The sequence below is a fragment of the Culex quinquefasciatus genome, chromosome 2 (genome assembly GCF_015732765.1).
Source record: "Culex quinquefasciatus strain JHB chromosome 2, VPISU_Cqui_1.0_pri_paternal, whole genome shotgun sequence".
Taxonomy (NCBI): domain Eukaryota; kingdom Metazoa; phylum Arthropoda; class Insecta; order Diptera; family Culicidae; genus Culex; species Culex quinquefasciatus.
Window position 1 is genome coordinate 218058557 of NC_051862.1, and position 25636 is coordinate 218084192.

The 25636-nt window shown below is 34.2% G+C and overlaps 1 protein-coding gene and 1 non-coding gene across 5 annotated transcripts in view; one reads left to right on the forward strand and one right to left on the reverse strand.

The window, feature by feature from the left end:
- LOC6053464 (probable G-protein coupled receptor Mth-like 1) overlaps positions 1-25636 on the reverse strand; it is a 234845-nt gene that overhangs the window by 46664 nt on the left and 162545 nt on the right. The window lies entirely within an intron of this gene.
- Positions 20462-20535, forward strand: Trnat-agu. Its single transcript has one exon. It is a non-coding gene; the product is annotated as a tRNA-Thr (tRNA).

Sequence of the window (25636 nt, forward strand, 5' to 3'; positions counted from 1 at the left end):
AATTGTTTTATTACTTCATCGCGCGTTCCCACAGCAACCGGCAAACGTAATCAACCGACGTGACCGAAGGTCGTTCACCGGCGTCGATCGAGTCTATTTTTAATCAGCTACTAGACGCGACGAGACGCCCCAACAACAACACCAGTTCCAAAAAAACCCGACCCGCGCACTCGGTAATCCATCAAAATTTCACTTCACCTTGGGCGTACCGTGCAACATCGCGCGCGCTGGATATTCCGAAGAATCCGGTTTCGGCTGCTGCTGGATGAGCCTGCACTTTCTTCGCGAGCAATGATCCAAGCATGCCACGTTACGCAACTCCCGGTGAAGTAGTCGTCGTGATCGTCTTCTAGCCCAGCCTGCTATGATGATCACGCTGGACATCGCGGAAGTTGTCCGGATCGTGACCTAGGAAGAGACCCGCGCGCATAACAGGCACAAATTACTCGAGCATCTCTCACCACACGGTGAAGTAAGAGAGAGGCTGGACAAATATAGCGTTGAGCCCCGGTGTAGTTTACGTAACCTATAATTCGGAAGGCAATGTTTACCTTTGCGTTGTACGCCCTTTTCTGAGGGTGCCTGGTGCGGTAAATATTGACTGTGCTTCTTTGTGGGCTGCGTTTGAACTAAAGTCAGCAGGTTTTGTTTGCTCAATGTTGTACAAATAAACTGATACAATGTTAGTTTTGCCGTTATCTAATGTTGTTCTTCAAAAAAGGTTGGCGTCAAAGCCTACTTAACCCTAAGCCGAAAACCTTTTAGCCAGATAAGACTCGGTCATAAAATGAAACTCCAAACACCAAGTCTCTAATAGATCACCGAAATCTCATCGAAGCCCTCTATCAATCACGACGTCAAGCAGTTCGATGACCCCTCGGTGCCCCGGTGTGGTGCCAATACCGGTAACCGGCCGGCCGGTAATGGCCAAGCCAACGTCGTACCGGCCTACGTCGCGGTGTGTGGCTTCGCCTTATCGATCACAGCAAGCATGGGCGTCGTGATCATTGGTTTTCTATATTTTATTTTTTGATATTTGTGTGTCATGATATTTGCAACAGTTATGTGGCATTTTTCTCCCAGTTTCAGAGCTTATATTAAGACTAGATCATCCATATTGTAATCAACTTATTGTCACCGATAGTACACGGAGAAAAAAGAGTTCCCAATATCGTGAACAAGCGTTCATGAAAATGGGAACCACGAACAAATGATACGATTTTCATAAACGTGTCATGAGATTTGAACACTTTGTTCCCAGTTTCATGAACGCTTGTTTACGATATTGGGAACTCTTTTTTCTCCGTGTAGACAAATTTAAGCTTGTTTGTTTTATTTTTAAGTGAAAACAATTCTTCATTGTTTTGATTGAAGTTGGTAAAACAAAATCCTTTAATTTCAAAGACCAGAGAAGCCTATCTAACCCATAGGATAGATTAAATAATTCAAAAATGTTAAAGCAGGTAGTTTTTCAAGACTTTTTATAAATAGGGCCTTCTGTTGATCCCAAATATTAAAACCTAAAACTATTTTTTTACATGTTTTCTGTTTGCCAACACGGATAGAAATCTTATAAGCAAATCTCTGTGTTGTCGAATTTGCAAACATTGAAATGTTTCCAAAATCGGCAACATTTTTGTCGATTTTGAGGTAAATGTTTTCAAAATCGGCAATATTTTTCCCAAAATCGAAACAAATAATGACGGTTTTGGAAACATTTCAATGTTGTCCAATTCGACAACACAGAGTAACCGGATTTGCCTACAGGATTTCTATCCGTGTATCACAGATTTTGGCTAAGAGCTAAGTTGCATTGTTAATTTGATTTTGGTAACCAATTCACATTCACGATGAATCTATTTGGATGTTAATTTGTGCTAGGAATAAGGATCATTGATTGACATTTTTAGTGATCAGCATTTGTAAAGAAAAAAAGTCAATTTCTTTTATTTGACTTATAAAATCAAACAATTAGTTGCTGTTTTAAAACTAAAACATCAGTGATTTTTTCATATCTTTCATACATACTGAATTCAAATTTTTTCTGAAAAAACATCATTAATTTCTCCATACAAATGTGGGGGCCGTCAAGGCATGTGTTATGCCAATAGTAAAAAATCCGTATCTTGAGAAACATTTTTTATAATCACAAAAGTTTGACTGTAAAAAAAATTACCGCCTATTTATTTATTTCCAATGTTTTAGTTGACAAGTAGTGCAAACTTTTAAGCTATAATGTTGGATGGACGTTAAGTTTTTTTCCAAGTTATAAATTTAAAAAATTGTGATTTTTTAAAAGTTTCGATAATTCCTCCGAAAAATCTCGAAAAACAATGTAACATTGAATTTGGAACCAAATTTTTTTTTATGTTTTGATTGATTTGATTTACTACCCGTCTATCTCTAAAAAAAATTATAGATATGAGAATCTACGAAAAAAATTTCTACGTTGGAAATTTGAAATTTTGTCATCCTTTTGAATCAATATTTTCAGATTAATGAAATTACGACTTAAATTTCAAAATGGCCAAATAATTCTACTGAAGCCCTTTTGAAATGTCATGATTTAAGATAACGAATATATTTCTTCCGAAGGTTGAAAAAAATTACTTGTTAACATGAAAAATTGGAACAAAAGATTCCAAGATAGCATTCCATGAGATCACCATTGGCACTTTTTGAATAGCCCCCATTGCAGGAGACGTCACATCAATTACAAAAACTTCTTCTCAAGATAAAGAATATTTATCTTGTATGGGGAAACCAACGATGCAAAAAGGCTTTATTAGACTTAAAAAAGAGATGAACAAAGTTTTCTCAAAATCAAAAATTACTATGAAAAGTTGATTTGTCTAAAATCAATAATTATAGCATTTCCTTTAATAATTTAAATATTATTGAAACTGTGCTTTAAAGTTCCACAAAAACTTTTTTTTACATTTGAATGCTACACCCAAAACTGGCAGCGCTAGTCCGAGAGAATGATGGTCTCGAGTCGAGAGAATAGTGGTACCATTCACGGACGCAGAGAACACAGCTCGAGATGGGCGATAGAACTATTCTCTCGAGGTTCATTTGCAAAAAAAGTTCATCCGTCAAACAAAAAACCAAAAGTGTCGACAACGGGAATCGAACCAGAGACCTTTGACAAACCAATCCAATGACTTAGCTGCCTCGGCCATCACAGCTTGGTGACCAAGGAGAAGTCAGAAGTCGATGTATGACACTTGTTGGAGATTTATTGATTCAACTAACAAATGAACTCATTTGTTAAGATGGTGTGAGTTGGTACCATTATTCTATCGATTTTGGCACCGAGCCCTCAATAAATTTTGAGAGAACGATTATCTCGATTCTTAATTTTGGGTGTACAAAATATGAGGATATATCCTCAACATCCTTGATGAAAAAAGTTATTCTAAAATTTTCGCACAATCATTTTTATTCAAACGACCCCACCTTTTCCCAACGCCTCTGCTCAAGCCACCTCGTTCAAACCCGGTTTTTGGAAGAAGAAAAAATATGACGGACAGATACATAAACTGACCCCTCACCAGTAAACCGGCATCGATATCCTCGCGTCCATTTCTCCTCCCAATCCATTCGTGGTCTTGAAGTTGATATCTTCCGCATATATGGAGGTGGAATCCGGCCCCCCAGGGGGACGTCGTGACGTCCCCGAATATCTCTCCCAAAGCGTATCGTTATGTAACACGAACCAAGTTGTTCAACCCCTTCGGGGTCATGATCTGGGGTGGAAAACACGTGTTCCACGGTAGGTCGATAAGATCGCGCAGATCAGAACACGGCCACGGCCTACTCGCGGGCTTTTTGGCGATCTTTGGTCGGCATGGCCGACTTAGATGTCCAGCAGGCACCATTTTTCGATTCGTCATCCTAACGGCGTTCGCGGCGGAATTAATTTGCCAACCTTCACTTTACTTTCAGCATGACGTCGGGCACTTTTCTCAGTCTCAATTATAATGGCGATGCCGTGTGTGAGAACCAACGGGGCCGACGGCCGGCTTTCTTCGCCGCGTCACTTCCGTCCGTCGGCGGCTAATTTGGGAACGTGTTCGCGCTGGACCACGCAAAAACCTTTTTTTCCAGAAGATGGTCGTCGAAAGGTAACTTTACTGTTGCGCTCGTAAATTTACATATGTTAATAGATTTGTTTCCCCTCTTGGGCGAGTGGTCGACGCTCGACAAACTTGTTAAACCTGTAGATTATTCCCAATTCTCAGCGCTGGAACAGAGATATTCTCGGCCAGCCCAAATCGTTGATAGATTTAAATAATGGGCCGCGATGGGGCAAACAACCTGCCGACATGTAGGTGGGAAAAGTTATCCTACAGATGGTTATCCTAGGAATAATTTATAGCGCTATGGCGGCCATCTTTATGGCATGCAGGATAACTTGTCATGGTTATCCTAGGAACAATTTTAAGAGAGAATCCAAAAATTCAAAAAAAAAGAAACAATTAACATTACCTGGACATGTTTCTTGGCAAAACTAACTGCCCTACATTCCTGGAGTATGAAAATTTGGATGTGAATGAAAAAAAATCCAGAAATATTTGAACTTCAAATATTTTAATTCAAATATTCAATAAATTTAAAAATCCTTCTAGGATGGGACTCTGGGTCATTTCCTGGACATGTATTTAGGCAAAACTTGTTGCCCTACATTCCTGGAACATAAAAATACAACTTGGCATGAGGCCATGTGGAGGAAAAAAATTCCAGAAATATTTGAACTTCAAATATTTTAATTCAAATATTCAATAAATTTGAAAATCCTTCTAGGATGGGACTCTGAGTCATTTCCTGGACATGTATTTAGGTAAAACTTGTTGCCCTACATTCCTTGAGCATAAAAATACAACTTGGCATGAGGCCATGTGGAGGAAAAAAATTCCAGAAATATTTGAACTTCAAATATTTTAATTCAAATATTCAATAAATTTGAAAATCCTTCTAGGATGGGACTCTGAGTCATTTCCTGGACATGTATTTTGGTAAAACTTGTTGCCCTACATTCCTGGAACATAAAAATACAACTTGGCATGAGGCCATGTGGCGGAAAAAAAATTCCAGAAATATTTGAACTTCAAATATTTTAATTCAAATATTTTAATTCAAATATTCAATAAATTTAAAATCCTTCTAGGATGGGACTCTGGGTCATTTCCTGGACATGTATTTTGGTAAAACTTGTTGCCCTACATTCCTTGAGCATAAAAATACAACTTAGCATGAGGCCATGTGGAGGAAAAAAATTCCAGAAATATTTGAACTTCAAATATTTTAATTCAAATATTCAATAAATTTAAAAATCCTTCTAGGATGGGACTCTGAGTCATTTCCTGGACATGTATTTTTGTAAAACTTGTTGCCCTAAATTCCTTGAGCATAAAAATACAACATGGCATGAGGACATGTGGAGGAAAAAAATTCCAGAAATATTTGAACTTCAAATATTTTAATTCAAATATTCAATAAATTTGAAAATCCTTCTAGGATGGGACTCTGAGTCATTTCCTGGACATGTATTTAGGTAAAACTTGTTGCCCTACATTCCTTGAGCATAAAAATACAACTTGGCATGAGGCCATGTGGAGGAAACAAATTCCAGAAATATTTGAACTTCAAATATTTTAATTCAAATATTCAATAAATTTAAAATCCTTCTAGGATGGGACTCTGAGTCATTTCCTGGACATGTATTTTGGTAAAACTTGTTGCCCTACATTCCTTGAGCATAAAAATACAACTTGGCATGAGGCCATGTGGCGGAAAAAAATTCCAGAAATATTTGAACTTCAAATATTTTAATTCAAATATTCAATAAATTTAAAATCCTTCTAGGATGGGACTCTGGGTCATTTCCTGGACATGTATTTTGGTAAAACTTGTTGCCCTACATTCCTTGAGCATAAAAATACAACTTGGCATGAGGCCATGTGGAGGAAAAAAATTCCAGAAATATTTGAACTTCAAATATTTTAATTCAAATATTCAATAAATTTGAAAATCCTTCTAGGATGGGACTCTGGGTCATTTCCTGGACATGTATTTAGGTAAAACTTGTTGCCCTACATTCCTTGAGCATAAAAATACAACTTGGCATGAGGACATGTGGAGGAAAAAAATTCCAGAAATATTTGAACTTCAAATATTTTAATTCAAATATTCAATAAATTTAAAAATCCTTCTAGGATGGGACTCTGAGTCATTTCCTGGACATGTATTTTTGTAAAACTTGTTGCCCTAAATTCCTTGAGCATAAAAATACAACATGGCATGAGGACATGTGGAGGAAAAAAATTCCAGAAATATTTGAACTTCAAATATTTTAATTCAAATATTCAATAAATTTGAAAATCCTTCTAGGATGGGACTCTGAGTCATTTCCTGGACATGTATTTAGGTAAAACTTGTTGCCCTACATTCCTTGAGCATAAAAATACAACTTGGCATGAGGCCATGTGGAGGAAAAAAATTCCAGAAATATTTGAACTTCAAATATTTTAATTCAAATATTCAATAAATTTGAAAATCCTTCTAGGATGGGACTCTGAGTCATTTCCTGGACATGTATTTTGGTAAAACTTGTTGCCCTACATTCCTGGAACATAAAAATACAACTTGGCATGAGGCCATGTGGCGGAAAAAAAATTCCAGAAATATTTGAACTTCAAATATTTTAATTCAAATATTTTAATTCAAATATTCAATAAATTTAAAATCCTTCTAGGATGGGACTCTGGGTCATTTCCTGGACATGTATTTTGGTAAAACTTGTTGCCCTACATTCCTTGAGCATAAAAATACAACTTAGCATGAGGCCATGTGGCGGAAAAAAAATTCCAGAAATATTTGAACTTCAAATATTTTAATTCAAATATTTTAATTCAAATATTCAATAAATTTAAAATCCTTCTAGGATGGGACTCTGGGTCATTTCCTGGACATGTATTTTGGTAAAACTTGTTGCCCTACATTCCTTGAGCATAAAAATACAACATGGCATGAGGACATGTGGAGGAAAAAAATTCCAGAAATATTTGAACTTCAAATATTTTAATTCAAATATTCAATAAATTTAAAAATCCTTCTAGAATGGGACTCTGGGTCATTTCCTGGACATGTATTTAGGCAAAACTTGTTGCCCTACATTCCTGGAACATAAAAATACAACTTGGCATGAGGCCATGTGGAGGAAAAAAATTCCAGAAATATTTGAACTTCAAATATTTTAATTCAAATATTCAATAAATTTGAAAATCCTTCTAGAATGGGACTCTGGGTCATTTCCTGGACATGTATTTAGGCAAAACTTGTTGCCCTACATTCCTTGAGCATAAAAATACAACTTGGCATGAGGCCATGTGGAGGAAAAAAATTCCAGAAATATTTGAACTTCAAATATTTTAATTCAAATATTCAATAAATTTGAAAATCCTTCTAGGATGGGACTCTGAGTCATTTCCTGGACATGTATTTTTGTAAAACTTGTTGCCCTACATTCCTTGAGCATAAAAATACAACATGGCAGGAGGACATGTGGAGGAAAAAAATTCCAGAAATATTTGAACTTCAAATATTTTAATTCAAATATTTTAATTCAAATATTCAATAAATTTAAAAATCCTTCTAGGATGGGACTCTGGGTCATTTCCTGGACATGTATTTAGTCAAAACTTGTTGCCCTACATTCCTTGAGCATAAAAATACAACTTGGCATGAGGACATGTGGAGGAAAAAAATTCCAGAAATATTTGAACTTCAAATATTTTAATTCAAATATTCAATAAATTTAAAAATCCTTCTAGGATAGGACTCTGAGTCATTTCCTGGACATGTATTTTTGTAAAACTTGTTGCCCTACATTCCTTGAGCATAAAAATACAACATGGCATGAGGACATGTGGAGGAAAAAAATTCCAGAAATATTTGAACTTCAAATATTTTAATTCAAATATTCAATAAATTTAAAAATCCTTCTAGAATGGGACTCTGGGTCATTTCCTGGACATGTATTTAAGCAAAACTTGTTGCCCTACATTCCTTGAGCATAAAAATACAACATGGCATGAGGACATGTGGAGGAAAAAAATTCCAGAAATATTTGAACTTCAAATATTTTAATTCAAATATTCAATAAATTTGAAAATCCTTCTAGGATGGGACTCTGAGTCATTTCCTGGACATGTATTTTTGTAAAACTTGTTGCCCTACATTCCTTGAGCATAAAAATACAACATGGCAGGAGGACATGTGGAGGAAAAAAATTCCAGAAATATTTGAACTTCAAATATTTTAATTCAAATATTTTAATTCAAATATTCAATAAATTTAAAAATCCTTCTAGGATGGGACTCTGGGTCATTTCCTGGACATGTATTTAGTCAAAACTTGTTGCCCTACATTCCTTGAGCATAAAAATACAACTTGGCATGAGGACATGTGGAGGAAAAAAATTCCAGAAATATTTGAACTTCAAATATTTTAATTCAAATATTCAATAAATTTAAAAATCCTTCTAGGATAGGACTCTGAGTCATTTCCTGGACATGTATTTTTGTAAAACTTGTTGCCCTACATTCCTTGAGCATAAAAATACAACATGGCATGAGGCCATGTGGCGGAAAAAAATTCCAGAAATATTTGAACTTCAAATATTTTAATTCAAATATTCAATAAATTTAAAAATCCTTCTAGGATGGGACTCTGGGTCATTTCCTGGACATGTATTTAGGCAAAACTTGTTGCCCTACATTCCTTGAGCATAAAAATACAACTTGGCATGAGGCCATGTGGAGGAAAAAAATTCCAGAAATATTTGAACTTCAAATATTTTAATTCAAATATTCAATAAATTTAAAAATCCTTCTAGGATGGGACTCTGAGTCATTTCCTGGACATGTATTTTTGTAAAACTTATTGCCCTACATTCCTTGAGCATAAAAATACAACATGGCATGAGGACATGTGGAGGAAAAAAATTCCAGAAATATTTGAACTTCAAATATTTTAATTCAAATATTTTAATTCAAATATTCAATAAATTTAAAAATCCTTCTAGGATGGGACTCTGGGTCATTTCCTGGACATGTATTTAGTCAAAACTTGTTGCCCTACATTCCTTGAGCATAAAAATACAACATGGCATGAGGACATGTGGAGGAAAAAAATTCCAGAAATATTTGAACTTCAAATATTTTAATTCAAATATTCAATAAATTTGAAAATCCTTCTAGGATGGGACTCTGGGTCATTTCCTGGACATGTATTTAGGTAAAACTTGTTGCCCTACATTCCTTGAGCATAAAAATACAACTTGGCATGAGGCCATGTGGAGGAAAATTCCAGAAATATTTGAACTTCAAATATTTTAATTCAAATATTCAATAAATTTAAAAATCCTTCTAGGATGGGACTCTGAGTCATTTCCTGGACATGTATTTTTGTAAAACTTATTGCCCTACATTCCTTGAGCATAAAAATACAACATGGCATGAGGACATGTGGAGGAAAAAAATTCCAGAAATATTTGAACTTCAAATATTTTAATTCAAATATTTTAATTCAAATATTCAATAAATTTAAAAATCCTTCTAGGATAGGACTCTGAGTCATTTCCTGGACATGTATTTTTGTAAAACTTGTTGCCCTACATTCCTTGAGCATAAAAATACAACTTGGCATGAGGCCATGTGGAGGAAAAAAATTCCAGAAATATTTGAACTTCAAATATTTTAATTCAAATATTCAATAAATTTAAAAATCCTTCTAGGATGGGACTCTGAGTCATTTCCTGGACATGTATTTAGGTAAAACTTGTTGCCCTACATTCCTTGAGCATAAAAATACAACATGGCAGGAGGACATGTGGAGGAAAAAAATTCCAGAAATATTTGAACTTCAAATATTTTAATTCAAATATTTTAATTCAAATATTCAATAAATTTAAAAATCCTTCTAGGATGGGACTCTGGGTCATTTCCTGGACATGTATTTAGTCAAAACTTGTTGCCCTACATTCCTTGAGCATAAAAATACAACTTGGCATGAGGACATGTGGAGGAAAAAAATTCCAGAAATATTTGAACTTCAAATATTTTAATTCAAATATTCAATAAATTTAAAAATCCTTGTATTTAGTCAAAACTTGTTGCCCTACATTCCTTGAGCATAAAAATACAACTTGGCATGAGGACATGTGGAGGAAAAAAATTCCAGAAATATTTGAACTTCAAATATTTTAATTCAAATATTCAATAAATTTAAAAATCCTCATTTCCTGGACATGTATTTTTGTAAAACTTGTTGCCCTACATTCCTTGAGCATAAAAATACAACATGGCATGAGGCCATGTGGCGGAAAAAAATTCCAGAAATATTTGAACTTCAAATATTTTAATTCAAATATTCAATAAATTTAAAAATAGTTCTAGGATGGGACTCTGGGTCATTTCCTGGACATGTATTTAGGCAAAACTTGTTGCCCTACATTCCTTGAGCATAAAAATACAACTTGGCATGAGGCCATGTGGAGGAAAAAAATTCCAGAAATATTTGAACTTCAAATATTTTAATTCAAATATTCAATAAATTTGAAAATCCTTCTAGGATGGGACTCTGAGTCATTTCCTGGACATGTATTTTTGTAAAACTTGTTGCCCTACATTCCTTGAGCATAAAAATACAACATGGCATGAGGACATGTGGAGGAAAAAAATTCCAGAAATATTTGAACTTCAAATATTTTAATTCAAATATTTTAATTCAAATATTCAATAAATTTAAAAATCCTTCTAGGATGGGACTCTGGGTCATTTCCTGGACATGTATTTAGTCAAAACTTGTTGCCCTACATTCCTTGAGCATAAAAATACAACATGGCATGAGGACATGTGGAGGAAAAAAATTCCAGAAATATTTGAACTTCAAATATTTTAATTCAAATATTCAATAAATTTGAAAATCCTTCTAGGATGGGACTCTGGGTCATTTCCTGGACATGTATTTAGGTAAAACTTGTTGCCCTACATTCCTTGAGCATAAAAATACAACTTGGCATGAGGCCATGTGGAGGAAAAAAATTCCAGAAATATTTGAACTTCAAATATTTTAATTCAAATATTCAATAAATTTGAAAATCCTTCTAGGATGGGACTCTGAGTCATTTCCTGGACATGTATTTAGGTAAAACTTGTTGCCCTACATTCCTTGAGCATAAAAATACAACTTGGCATGAGGCCATGTGGAGGAAAAAAATTCCAGAAATATTTGAACTTCAAATATTTTAATTCAAATATTCAATAAATTTAAAATCCTTCTAGGATGGGACTCTGGGTCATTTCCTGGACATGTATTTTGGTAAAACTTGTTGCCCTACATTCCTTGAGCATAAAAATACAACATGGCATGAGGACATGTGGAGGAAAAAAATTCCAGAAATATTTGAACTTCAAATATTTTAATTCAAATATTCAATAAATTTAAAAATCCTTCTAGAATGGGACTCTGGGTCATTTCCTGGACATGTATTTAGGCAAAACTTGTTGCCCTACATTCCTGGAACATAAAAATACAACTTGGCATGAGGCCATGTGGAGGAAAAAAATTCCAGAAATATTTGAACTTCAAATATTTTAATTCAAATATTCAATAAATTTGAAAATCCTTCTAGAATGGGACTCTGGGTCATTTCCTGGACATGTATTTAGGCAAAACTTGTTGCCCTACATTCCTTGAGCATAAAAATACAACTTGGCATGAGGCCATGTGGAGGAAAATTCCAGAAATATTTGAACTTCAAATATTTTAATTCAAATATTCAATAAATTTGAAAATCCTTCTAGGATGGGACTCTGAGTCATTTCCTGGACATGTATTTTGGTAAAACTTGTTGCCCTACATTCCTGGAACATAAAAATACAACTTGGCATGAGGCCATGTGGCGGAAAAAAAATTCCAGAAATATTTGAACTTCAAATATTTTAATTCAAATATTTTAATTCAAATATTCAATAAATTTAAAATCCTTCTAGGATGGGACTCTGGGTCATTTCCTGGACATGTATTTTGGTAAAACTTGTTGCCCTACATTCCTTGAGCATAAAAATACAACTTAGCATGAGGCCATGTGGAGGAAAATTCCAGAAATATTTGAACTTCAAATATTTTAATTCAAATATTCAATAAATTTAAAAATCCTTCTAGGATGGGACTCTGAGTCATTTCCTGGACATGTATTTTTGTAAAACTTGTTGCCCTACATTCCTTGAGCATAAAAATACAACATGGCAGGAGGACATGTGGAGGAAAAAAATTCCAGAAATATTTGAACTTCAAATATTTTAATTCAAATATTCAATAAATTTAAAAATCCTTCTAGAATGGGACTCTGGGTCATTTCCTGGACATGTATTTAAGCAAAACTTGTTGCCCTACATTCCTTGAGCATAAAAATACAACATGGCATGAGGACATGTGGAGGAAAAAAATTCCAGAAATATTTGAACTTCAAATATTTTAATTCAAATATTCAATAAATTTGAAAATCCTTCTAGGATGGGACTCTGAGTCATTTCCTGGACATGTATTTTTGTAAAACTTGTTGCCCTACATTCCTTGAGCATAAAAATACAACATGGCAGGAGGACATGTGGAGGAAAAAAATTCCAGAAATATTTGAACTTCAAATATTTTAATTCAAATATTCAATAAATTTAAAAATCCTTCTAGGATGGGACTCTGGGTCATTTCCTGGTCAAAACTTGTTGCCCTACATTCCTTGAGCATAAAAATACAACTTGGCATGAGGAGGAAAATTCCAGAAATATTTGAACTTCAAATATTTTAATTCAAATATTCAATAAATTTAAAAATCCTTCTAGGATAGGACTCTGAGTCATTTCCTGGACATGTATTTTTGTAAAACTTGTTGCCCTACATTCCTTGAGCATAAAAATACAACATGGCATGAGGCCATGCGGCGGAAGAAAAATTCCAGAAATATTTGAACTTCAAATATTTTAATTCAAATATTTTAATTCAAATATTCAATAAATTTAAAAATCCTTCTAGGATGGGACTCTGGGTCATTTCCTGGACATGTATTTTTGTAAAACTTGTTGCCCTACTTTCCTTGAGCATAAAAATACAACATGGCATGAGGACATGTGGAGGAAAAAAATTCCAGAAATATTTGAACTTCAAATATTTTAATTCAAATATTCAATAAATTTAAAATCCTTCTAGGATGGGACTCTGAGTCATTTCCTGGACATGTATTTTGGTAAAACTTGTTGCCCTACATTCCTTGAGCATAAAAATACAACATGGCATGAGGACATGTGGAGGAAAAAAATTCCAGAAATATTTGAACTTCAAATATTTTAATTCAAATATTCAATAAATTTGAAAATCCTTCTAGGATGGGACTCTGAGTCATTTCCTGGACATGTATTTTTGTAAAACTTGTTGCCCTACATTCCTTGAGCATAATGAGGACATGTGGAGGAAAATTCCAGAAATATTTGAACTTCAAATATTTTAATTCAAATATTCAATAAATTTGAAAATCCTTCTAGGATGGGACTCTGAGTCATTTCCTGGACATGTATTTTTGTAAAACTTGTTGCCCTACATTCCTTGAGCATAAAAATACAACATGGCAGGAGGACATGTGGAGGAAAAAAATTCCAGAAATATTTGAACTTCAAATATTTTAATTCAAATATTCAATAAATTTGAAAATCCTTCTAGAATGGGACTCTGGGTCATTTCCTGGACATGTATTTAAGCAAAACTTGTTGCCCTACATTCCTTGAGCATAAAAATACAACATGGCATGAGGACATGTGGAGGAAAAAAAATCCAGAAATATTTGAACTTCAAATATTTTAATTCAAATATTCAATAAATTTGAAAATCCTTCTAGGATGGGACTCTGAGTCATTTCCTGGACATGTATTTTTGTAAAACTTGTTGCCCTACATTCCTTGAGCATAAAAATACAACATGGCAGGAGGACATGTGGAGGAAAAAAATTCCAGAAATATTTGAACTTCAAATATTTTAATTCAAATATTTTAATTCAAATATTCAATAAATTTAAAAATCCTTCTAGGATGGGACTCTGGGTCATTTCCTGGACATGTATTTAGTCAAAACTTGTTGCCCTACATTTACAACTTGGCATGAGGACATGTGGAGAAAAATTCCAGAAATATTTGAACTTCAAATATTTTAATTCAAATATTCAATAAATTTAAAATCCTTCTAGGATAGACTCTGAGTCATTTCCTGGACATGTATTTTGTAAAACTTGTTGCCCTACATTCCTTGAGCATAAAAATACAACATGGCATGAGGCCATGCGGCGGAAGAAAAATTCCAGAAATATTTGAACTTCAAATATTTTAATTCAAATATTTTAATTCAAATATTCAATAAATTTAAAAATCCTTCTAGGATGGGACTCTGAGTCATTTCCTGGACATGTATTTTGGTAAAACTTGTTGCCCTACATTCCTTGAGCATAAAAATTCCAGAAATATTTGAACTTCAAATATTTTAATTCAAATATTCAATAAATTTGAAAATCCTTCTAGGATGGGACTCTGAGTCATTTCCTGGACATGTATTTTTGTAAAACTTGTTGCCCTACATTTCTTGAGCATAAAAATACATGGCATGAGGACATGTGGAAAAATTCCAGAAATATTTGAACTTCAAATATTTTAATTCAAATATTCAATAAATTTAAAATCCATTTCCTGGACATGTATTTGTTGCCCTACATTCCTGAACATACAACTTGGCATGAGGCCATGTGGAGGAAAAAAATTCCAGAAATATTTGAACTTCAAATATTTTAATTCAAATATTCAATAAATTTGAAAATCCTTCCAGGATGGGACTCTGAGTCATTTCCTGGACATGTATTTTGGTAAAACTTGTTGTTCTACATTCCTGGAACATAAAAATACAACTTGGCATGAGGCCATGCGGCGGAAGAAAAATTCCAGAAATATTTGAACTTCAAATATTTTAATTCAAATATTTTAATTCAAATATTCAATAAATTTAAAAATCCTTCTAGGATGGGACTCTGGGTCATTTCCTGGACATGTATTTAGTCAAAACTTGTTGCCCTACATTCCTTGAGCATAAAATGGCATGTGGAGGAAATTCCAGAAATATTTGAACTTCAAATATTTTAATTCAAATATTCAATAAATTTAAAATCCTTCTAGGATGGGACTCTGAGTCATTTCCTGGACATGTATTTTTGTAAAACTTATTGCCCTACATTTTGAGCATAAACATGGCATGAGGACATGTGAAAAATTCCAGAAATATTTGAACTTCAAATATTTTAATTCAAATATTCAATAAATTTAAAATCCTAGGATGGGATTGGGTCATTTCCTGGATATGTATTTTGTAAACTTGTTGCCCTACATTCCTGGAACATAAAAATACAACTTGGCATGAGGCCATGCGGCGGAAAAAAAAATTCCAGAAATATTTGAACTTCAAATATTTTAATTCAAATATTTTAATTCAAATATTCAATAAATTTAAAAATCCTTCTAGGATGGGACTCTGGGTCATTTCCTGGACATGTATTTAGGCAAAACTTGTTGCCCTACATTCCTTGAGCATAAAAATACAACTTGGCATGAGGCCAGGCCTATGCTCAAGGAATGTAGGGCAACAAGTTTTACCAAAATACATGTCCAGGAAATGACTCAGAGTCCCATCCTAGAAGGATTTTAAATTTATTGAATATTTGAATTAAAATATTTGAAGTTCAAATATTTCTGGAATTTTTTTCCTCCACATGTCCTCATGCCATGTTGTATTTTTATGCTCAAGGAATGTAGGGCAACAAGTTTTGCCTAAATACATGTCCAGGAAATGACCCAGAGTCCCATCCTAGAAGGATTTTTAAATTTATTGAATATTTGAATTAAAATATTTGAAGTTCAAATATTTCTGGAATTTTTTTCCGCCACATGGCCTCATGCCAAGTTGTATTTTTATGCTCAAGGAATGTAGGGCAACAAGTTTTGCCTAAATACATGTCCAGGAAATGACCCAGAGTCCCATCCTAGAAGGATTTTTAAATTTATTGAATATTTGAATTAAAATATTTGAAGTTCAAATATTTCTGGAATTTTTTTCCTCCACATGGCCTCATGCCAAGTTGTATTTTTATGCTCAAGGAATGTAGGGCAACAAGTTTTGCCTAAATACATGTCCAGGAAATGACCCAGAGTCCCATCCTAGAAGGATTTTTAAATTTATTGAATATTTGAATTAAAATATTTAAAGTTCAAATATTTCTGGAATTTTTTTCCTCCACATGGCCTCATGCCAAGTTGTATTTTTATGCTTAAGGAATGTAGGGCAACAAGTTTTGCCTAAATACATGTCCAGGAAATGACCCAGAGTCCCATCCTAGAAGGATTTTTAAATTTATTGAATATTTGAATTAAAATATTAGAAGTTCAAATATTTCTGGAATTTTTTTCCGCCACATGGCCTCATGCCAAGTTGTATTTTTATGTTCCAGGAATGTAGGGCAACAATTTTTGCCTAAATACATGTCCAGGAAATGACCCAGAGTCCCATCCTAGAAGGATTTTTAAATTTATTGAATATTTGAATTAAAATATTTGAAGTTCAAATATTTCTGGAATTTTTTTCCTCCACATGGCCTCATGCCAAGTTGTATTTTTATGCTCAAGGAATGTAGGGCAACAAGTTTTGCCTAAATACATGTCCAGGAAATGACCCAGAGTCCCATCCTAGAAGGATTTTTAAATTTATTGAATATTTGAATTAAAATATTTAAAGTTCAAATATTTCTGAATTTTTTCTCCACATGGCCTCATGCCAAGTTGTATTTTTATGCTCAAGGAATGTAGGGCAACAAGTTTTGCCTAAATACATGTCCAGGAAATGACCCAGAGTCCCATCCTAGAAGGATTTTTAAATTTATTGAATATTTGAATTAAAATATTTGAAGTTCAAATATTTCTGGAATTTTTTCCGCCACATGGCCTCATGCCAAGTTGTATTTTTATGCTCAAGGAATGTAGGGCAACAAGTTTTGCCTAAATACATGTCCAGGAAATGACCCAGAGTCCCATCCTAGAAGGATTTTTAAATTTATTGAATATTTGAATTAAAATATTTAAAGTTCAAATATTTCTGGAATTTTTTTCCTCCACATGGCCTCATGCCAAGTTGTATTTTTATGCTCAAGGAATGTAGGGCAACAAGTTTTGCCTAAATACATGTCCAGGAAATGACCCAGAGTCCCATCCTAGAAGGATTTTTAAATTTATTGAATATTTGAATTAAAATATTTGAAGTTCAAATATTTCTGGAATTTTTTTCCGCCACATGGCCTCATGCCAAGTTGTATTTTTATGCTCAAGGAATGTAGGGCAACAAGTTTTGCCTAAATACATGTCCAGGAAATGACCCAGAGTCCCATCCTAGAAGGATTTTTAAATTTATTGAATATTTGAATTAAAATATTTGAAGTTCAAATATTTCTGGAATTTTTTTCCGCCACATGGCCTCATGCCAAGTTGTATTTTTATGCTCAAGGAATGTAGGGCAACAAGTTTTGCCTAAATACATATCCAGGAAATGACCCAGAGTCCCATCCTAGAAGGATTTTTAAATTTATTGAATATTTGAATTAAAATATTTAAAGTTCAAATATTTCTGGAATTTTTTTCCGCCACATGGCCTCATGCCAAGTTGTATTTTTATGCTCAAGGAATGTAGGGCAACAAGTTTTGCCTAAATACATGTCCAGGAAATGACCCAGAGTCCCATCCTAGAAGGATTTTTAAATTTATTGAATATTTGAATTAAAATATTTGAAGTTCAAATATTTCTGGAATTTTTTTCCGCCACATGGCCTCATGCCAAGTTGTATTTTTATGCTCAAGGAATGTAGGGCAACAAGTTTTGCCTAAATACATGTCCAGGAAATGACCCAGAGTCCCATCCTAGAAGGATTTTTAAATTTATTGAATATTTGAATTAAAATATTTAAAGTTCAAATATTTCTGGAATTTTTTTCCTCCACATGGCCTCATGCCAAGTTGTATTTTTATGCTCAAGGAATGTAGGGCAACAAGTTTTGCCTAAATACATGTCCAGGAAATGACCCAGAGTCCCATCCTAGAAGGATTTTTAAATTTATTGAATATTTGAATTAAAATATTTGAAGTTCAAATATTTCTGGAATTTTTTTCCGCTACATGGCCTCATGCCAAGTTGTATTTTTATGCTCAAGGAATGTAGGGCAACAAGTTTTGCCTAAATACATGTCCAGGAAATGACCCAGAGTCCCATCCTAGAAGGATTTTTAAATTTATTGAATATTTGAATTAAAATATTTGAAGTTCAAATATTTCTGGAATTTTTTTCCGCCACATGGCCTCATGCCAAGTTGTATTTTTATGCTCAAGGAATGTAGGGCAACAAGTTTTGCCTAAATACATGTCCAGGAAATGACCCAGAGTCCCATCCTAGAAGGATTTTTAAATTTATTGAATATTTGAATTAAAATATTTAAAGTTCAAATATTTCTGGAATTTTTTTCCTCCACATGGCCTCATGCCAAGTTGTATTTTTATGCTCAACGAATGTAGGGCAACAAGTTTTGCCTAAATACATGTCCAGGAAATGACCCAGAGTCCCATCCTAGAAGGATTTTTAAATTTATTGAATATTTGAATTAAAATATTTGAAATTCAAATATTTCTGGAATTTTTTTCCGCCACATGGCCTCATGCCAAGTTGTATTTTTATGCTCAAGGAATGTAGGGCAATAAGTTTTACAAAAATACATGTCCAGGAAATGACCCAGAGTCCCATCCTAGAAGGATTTTTAAATTTATTGAATATTTGAATTAAAATATTTAAAGTTCAAATATTTCTGGAATTTTTTTCCTCCACATGGCCTCATGCCAAGTTGTATTTTTATGCTCAAGGAATGTAGGGTAACAAGTTTTGCCTAAATACATGTCCAGGAAATGACCCAGAGTCCCATCCTAGAAGGATTTTTAAATTTATTGAATATTTGAATTAAAATATTTGAAGTTCAAATATTTCTGGAATTTTTTTCCGCCACATGGCCTCATGCCAAGTTGTATTTTTATGCTCAAGGAATGTAGGGCAACAAGTTTTGCCTAAATACATGTCCAGGAAATGACCCAGAGTCCCATCCTAGAAGGATTTTTAAATTTATTGAATATTTGAATTAAAATATTTAAAGTTCAAATATTTCTGGAATTTTTTTCCTCCACATGGCCTCATGCCAAGTTGTATTTTTATGCTCAAGGAATGTAGGGCAACAAGTTTTGCCTAAATACATGTCCAGGAAATGACCCAGAGTCCCATCCTAGAAGGATTTTTAAATTTATTGAATATTTGAATTAAAATATTTAAAGTTCAAATATTTCTGGAATTTTTTTCCTCCACATGTCCTCATGCCAAGTTGTATTTTTATGCTCAAGGAATGTAGGGCAACAAGTTTTGCCTAAATACATGTCCAGGAAATGACCCAGAGTCCCATCCTAGAAGGATTTTTAAATTTATTGAATGTTTGAATTAAAATATTTGAAGTTCAAATATTTCTGGAATTTTTTTCATTCACTTCCAAATTTTCATACTCCAGGAATGTAGGGCAGTAAGTTTTGCCAAGAAACATGTCCAGGTAATGTTAATTGTTCGTTTTTTTTTGAATTTTTGGATTCTCTCTTAAAATTGTTCCTAGGATAACCATGACAAGTTATCCCGCATGCTATAAAGATGGCCGCCATAGCGCTATAAATTATTCCTAGGATAACCATCTGTAGGATAACTTTTCCCACCTCCGACATGTTGCTGAAATTCGTTCTAACAGAACCAGAATCGCCTGGTTGGAACCTCCAAATTTATTAGTCCCAAACGCAGACATCACCTGCCGCGAATCGGGACATAAATTAGAAACGAAAAAAAAGTCTCGTGACGCTAAACGGGCACACGGGACCCCATAAGTCACCGATTCTTTAAAAATATCAGATTCTTCGAGTTTGTAAGCTTCATTTATCATGTGGGGAGAGTTCTCGTCGGCGCTCTCTCTAAATGTGGCCATTTTTCTTCGCGCTAATTACTTTCATTAATTTTGCCGCCATTCTCGGAATGCACTTTTGGCGCGAGCGCGAGCGCAGCGGCGGTTCAGGAAAACTACTTTTACTTTTCGAAGCGATTTTTCTTGCAACGGTAGAGTGTGGGTGAAGGTTTTCCAGCGCAGGGAATTTCTGTTTTAATTCGAACGATCATGTGGGATTTTATTTTAAAAGTGACAGGCAGTTGAGCGTAAAGCAAGCGAAATATAATGGGTTGTTTGAGCTGTACCGAGCGTGAAGGCGCCGTGGCTTAGTTGGTTAAAGCGCCTGTCTAGTAAACAGGAGATCGTGAGTTCGAATCTCGCCGGAGCCTCATGGGGGAAACTTTTTTTGAAGATCTGCAGAGAAGAGTAGAGTAGAGTAGAGTAGAGTAGAGTAGAGTAGAGTAGAGTAGAGTAGAGTAGAGTAGAGTAGAGTAGAGTAGAGTAGAGTAGAGTAGAGTAGAGTAGAGTAGAGTAGAGTAGAGTAGAGTAGAGTAGAGTAGAGTAGAGTAGAGTAGAGTAGAGTAGAGTAGAGTAGAGTAGAGTAGAGTAGAGTAGAGTAGAGTAGAGTAGAGTAGAGTAGAGTAGAGTAGAGTAGAGTAGAGTAGAGTAGAGTAGAGTAGAGTAGAGTAGAGTAGAGTAGAGTCGAGTATAGAAGACTAGAGAATTTAGAGGATCTAGAGGAACTAGAGGAACTAGTGGACCTAGCGGACTTAGAGGACCTAGACGACCTTGTCGACCTAGAGAACCTAGAAGACCTAGAGGACCTAGATGACCTAGAGGACCCAGAGGAACTAGAAGAACTAGAGGACTTGTGGTTAGAGCAAGAGTCAGAGTTCATTTTAGCAAAGCAGCTAATTTCGTTCTCAGTAAATAATATATTCAATCAACTAACACAGAACAACACCACCTTTTCATGTCGAAGTAATTACCTCAAATGCCGTCACCTTTTCAGACAATTTTATTTAGTCACAATGACGCCATTAGCAACAACAACTACGTATTGTTGGAACGGAATCATGATGGCATCAACACACACACACCGTGTTGACAGGGTGTAATTTTCTTTTCATCTCAAGGTCGGTCCCCCGAACAACGACGACGGTTCGCAATCTTGATCCAACCGTTTCAAATCCAGCTCCGCATACGATCTGGCAAAAAATACGCGATCGCACTCGTTTGAACAGGTGCACTGAAAAAAGTTTGCTGGGTAACTTTATTTGAAATTTCTTTTCTTTTAAAAACAAATCTATACTTAGGCAAAAATTGTAAAACATGTTAAAATTACTTTCAAAAATATCTCCAATTTTTTTCATAGTGAACTTTGATAAATTATCGTACCTCCCCCTCTGAACCTCATCAACGGGCAAATTCCACCCCACAAACCGAACACGTTCGAACAGGTGCCGCTCTTTCAAACCGAAACAAAAACAACCCGCGCAACCTTTGGAAGGCACAAGTCATCGATCTGGGCGGACTCCAGCTCCAAGGTCGTCCGGTGGTTTGAGCTGCACACAACAACCCGGGACAACCCCCTTCTAGTTCTAGATGATCTCGCTCGAGAATTCGTTCAATTAACCGACGTTCTATGGAAGTCGTCGTCAAGTTCTATTTTGCGCGTAGATCTGCTCGGCAGCGATAGTGATGCAAAGAACTAGTTTGAATTTTAAAGAGTTTGCCTCTTTGTGCCGATCGGCGTCGTCGCAGTCGCAGTCTTTAATTCAAGTTCTATTGAGAGGCAAATACAGCGATTTATGGGACGCTGCTGGAACGAAGAACCCGCGAGGGGGTTTGCACTTGTTCAATAGCGTGTATAGAGGCTTCTGGCTGCGTTTCATTTATTTGCATACTGTGAGTCTCCTTTGCAAATCGCGATGAATAGTGTATGTAGCCAAGAGAGTGCACAACGTTACGCGATGACAAAAGCGAAACCCATTGCTTTGGAATTGAGTAGGACACAGAGTTGTTGGAGTAGGAGGAGTTGCTTTAGAAAAATAAAGCGCGACTAGTCACGATTCACAAGGTCCTACGCGACGTTCTAGACATGCAGTAGAGTATTAAAGAGAGTGATTTATTGGACGAGTAATTCTAATGAATGTAAAGTGTGCTTTAATGTTATGCAAAATCACAGCTCTTGTAGGTCACTGCGGTACTAATCGACTCAGTTCGTCGAGATCGCGCGATGTCTGTGTTGGTTTGCAGTTGAGTAACTTCAGAATCATCATGGTTATAAACTTAAACGCAATTGGTAACTCAGCTTTAAGATATATATTTTGCTTACCAAGAACAAACTCAATTTAGGTGTTCAACAGACTCAAATCTCAAACAACTGAATATCAAGATTCTAGACAGATTTCATTGATCAAAACTCTATAACTCTACGATTTTTTAGGAAATTCTTTCTGTCAATATAACCATGATATTTCTAACTGAGTAAAAAAGAAAGAGATTATCAAAAATTACTAATGTTTGTCAACTTTCATTTTTTTATTTCTCAGATGATGTGTATTATAATTATTGAGATTCTTTGTTTTACATCTATTATATTATTTTAAGAGTAAAAAAAAACAACATGTTCTTTAAATCTTGAAAATTGAGTCAAAAATTTAAAATAGTTAGTTTATGCTTTAATTGAAGAGATATTTTCTTATAATATTACTGATTGAATTGACAGAAAATTTTAACGATTTCATTTCATATTGTTGTTTGGGCTAATATTTACGAAATTTTGTACACAGAAAAAAAGAAAGGAAGGAAAATTGTTAAAATGTGAACCTGATGAAAATTCACAAATTCCTGATGTAATTTTTTTCATCTAACAATGAATTTGGCAAGAGAAGGAAAAATAAAAAAAAAAACTTCGAAAACTTAGAAATTTCAAAAATATTATAATCCTAAACAATGCAGAAAATAGGAAATAAAAAAATATTTAGAAATAATATGATTCACAAAATTGAAAAAAAAAATTTAAACATTCAGTAATTTAAAAAAAATTGAGCAACTGAAGAAATTTTATGATTAAAATAATCAAAATAAGTTTAAAAATTTTAAAAAAATTTAAGAATTCAAAGAAATCTAAGAATTTGAACAAAATCTTAGAAATTAAAAAAAAATGTTTAAGGCTGGCACAAATTTTATTTTAAGTTTTTTTTTAAAGAAATTTAAGAAATTTAAAAAATTTAAGAAATTTAAGAAATTTAAGAAATTGAAGAAATTGAAGAAATTGAAAAAATATAAGAAATTGAAGAAATTGAACAAACTGAACAAACTGAACAAATTGAACAAATTGAACACACAGAACAAATTGAACAAATTGAACAAATTGAACAAATTGAACAAATTGAACAAATTGAACAAATTGAACAAATTGAACAAATTGAACAAATTGAACAAATTGAACAAATTGAACAAATTGAACAAATTGAACAAATTGAACAAATTGAACAAATTGAACAAATTTAACAAATTTAACAAATTTAACAAATTTAACAAATTTAACAAATTTAACAAATTTAAAAAATTTAACAAATTTAACAAATTTAACAAATTTAACAAATTTAACAAATTTAACAAATTTAACAAATTTAACAAATTTAACAAATTGAACAAATTGAATAAATTGAAAAAATTGAGCACATTGAACAAATTGAACATATTGAACATATTGAACAAATTGAACAAATTGAACAAATTGAACAAATTGAACAAATTGAACAAATTGAACAAATTGAACAAATTGAACAAATTGAACATATTGAACAAATTGAATAAATTGAACAAATTTAACAAATTGAACATATTGAACAAATTGAACAAATTAAACAATTTGAACAATTTGAACAATTTGAACAATTTGAACAATTTGAACAATTTGAACAATTTGAACAAATTGAACAAATGAAAAAAAAATGAAAAAAATGAACAAATTGAACAAATTGAACATATTAAAGAAATTGAAGAAACTGGAGAAATTGAAAAAAGAGTATATTTGAAAAATTAATCAAATTGAAGAAATCAAGGTTTAAGAAATTTTGTACTTTTTTCGGAAAGTTCAACAAATTATGCATAAGAATAACCCTTTCAACGTTTGTTAAAGCTCAATATTTCATTTATAGAGATCGGGTGATGTCATTGAGTAAAGATTTTTTATACTTAAAACCTACAGTATTAGTCGCATGAGTTAATTCTTCAAATTTGCTAAAGATCGTATCTAGTCACGGAACGCTTCTTGAGGTCATTTCTCGCAGATTAACGGAACAAATCCCCGCAGAAAAAAAGCAGTTTTGTTTATTGACCTCCCCGCACGACATTCGGCGCGTGTTCGCGAGATCTAATTTGACAAGATATCCCACATGTTTAGAGCCGAGTCCAGCCAGCGTAGCCGAGCTAGGGTAGCGGAACTTTGATTCGTCAAGCTTTAAAAAAAAACAGCAAGCGACTAATCTAAAATCTACCAAATTTCCTAGAAACTGCGTGACACTCGCTCCAGCTTTTCTCCTGGAGTGCGAAAACCGAGAAGGGGGGGTCGGTAACAATTCCATCAAAACAGCAAATTAGCCCGAAATTATCTCGTTTGAGTGCCAGCCGCGATCTCCTGGCCTAACCCAGCTCAGCTATTTCGGCGGTGGCAGCTGCTGATGGGTGTCAGCAGGAATTCCTTCGCGACTCCCCTCCCCCCCGTCGAGTCGGGGAGTACGGCGAAATCTTAATTTATGGTCGCGGCGAGTCCCCCCTGTAGAGTTTGCGATTTTTTTGGCCATTTCTTGCCACGCTCTCTCTAAAAAGATCTAGCTTATCACGCGAAAGTCACTTAAGACGCGCGGTGAGGAATGTCGAACTTGTTGTTGTTGTTGTTGGCGGTCCGCAGGGGGGACACCTTGATGATGGAAGAATCTGGCAAGGTCATGCCGAGACTAAGGTAACGAGCTGTTTGACGGGTGGGTTTCACTTCTTGACAGGCTGGCGAGAAGCTAATTTGGGAGATGGCTAGAAAGCCCGGTTGATTGAGTTAGAAGGTATATATTTAGAAAATCTATCTATGGCTTTCAGATAATTTTGAAATTTTCCAAGAATCAAAGATTATCCAAGAATCAGAAATTTTACAAGAATTAGAGTTTCTTCAAGAATCAGAAATTTTATAAAAATCAGATATTCTCCAAGAAACATAGATTCTACAAGAATTGAAGAATCTCCAAGAATCAGAGATTCTTCAAGAAGCTGATATTTTCCAAGAATCCGAGATTCTCCAAGAATCTGATATTCTACAAGAATCCGAGATTCTCCAAGAATCTGATATTCTCCAAGAATCCAAGATTCTCCAGGAATCCGAGATTCTCCAAGAATCCTAGATTCTCCCAGAATCCGAAATTCTCCAAGAATCTGAGATTCTTAAGATTCGGAGAATCAGCGATTCTACCAGAATCAGAGAATATC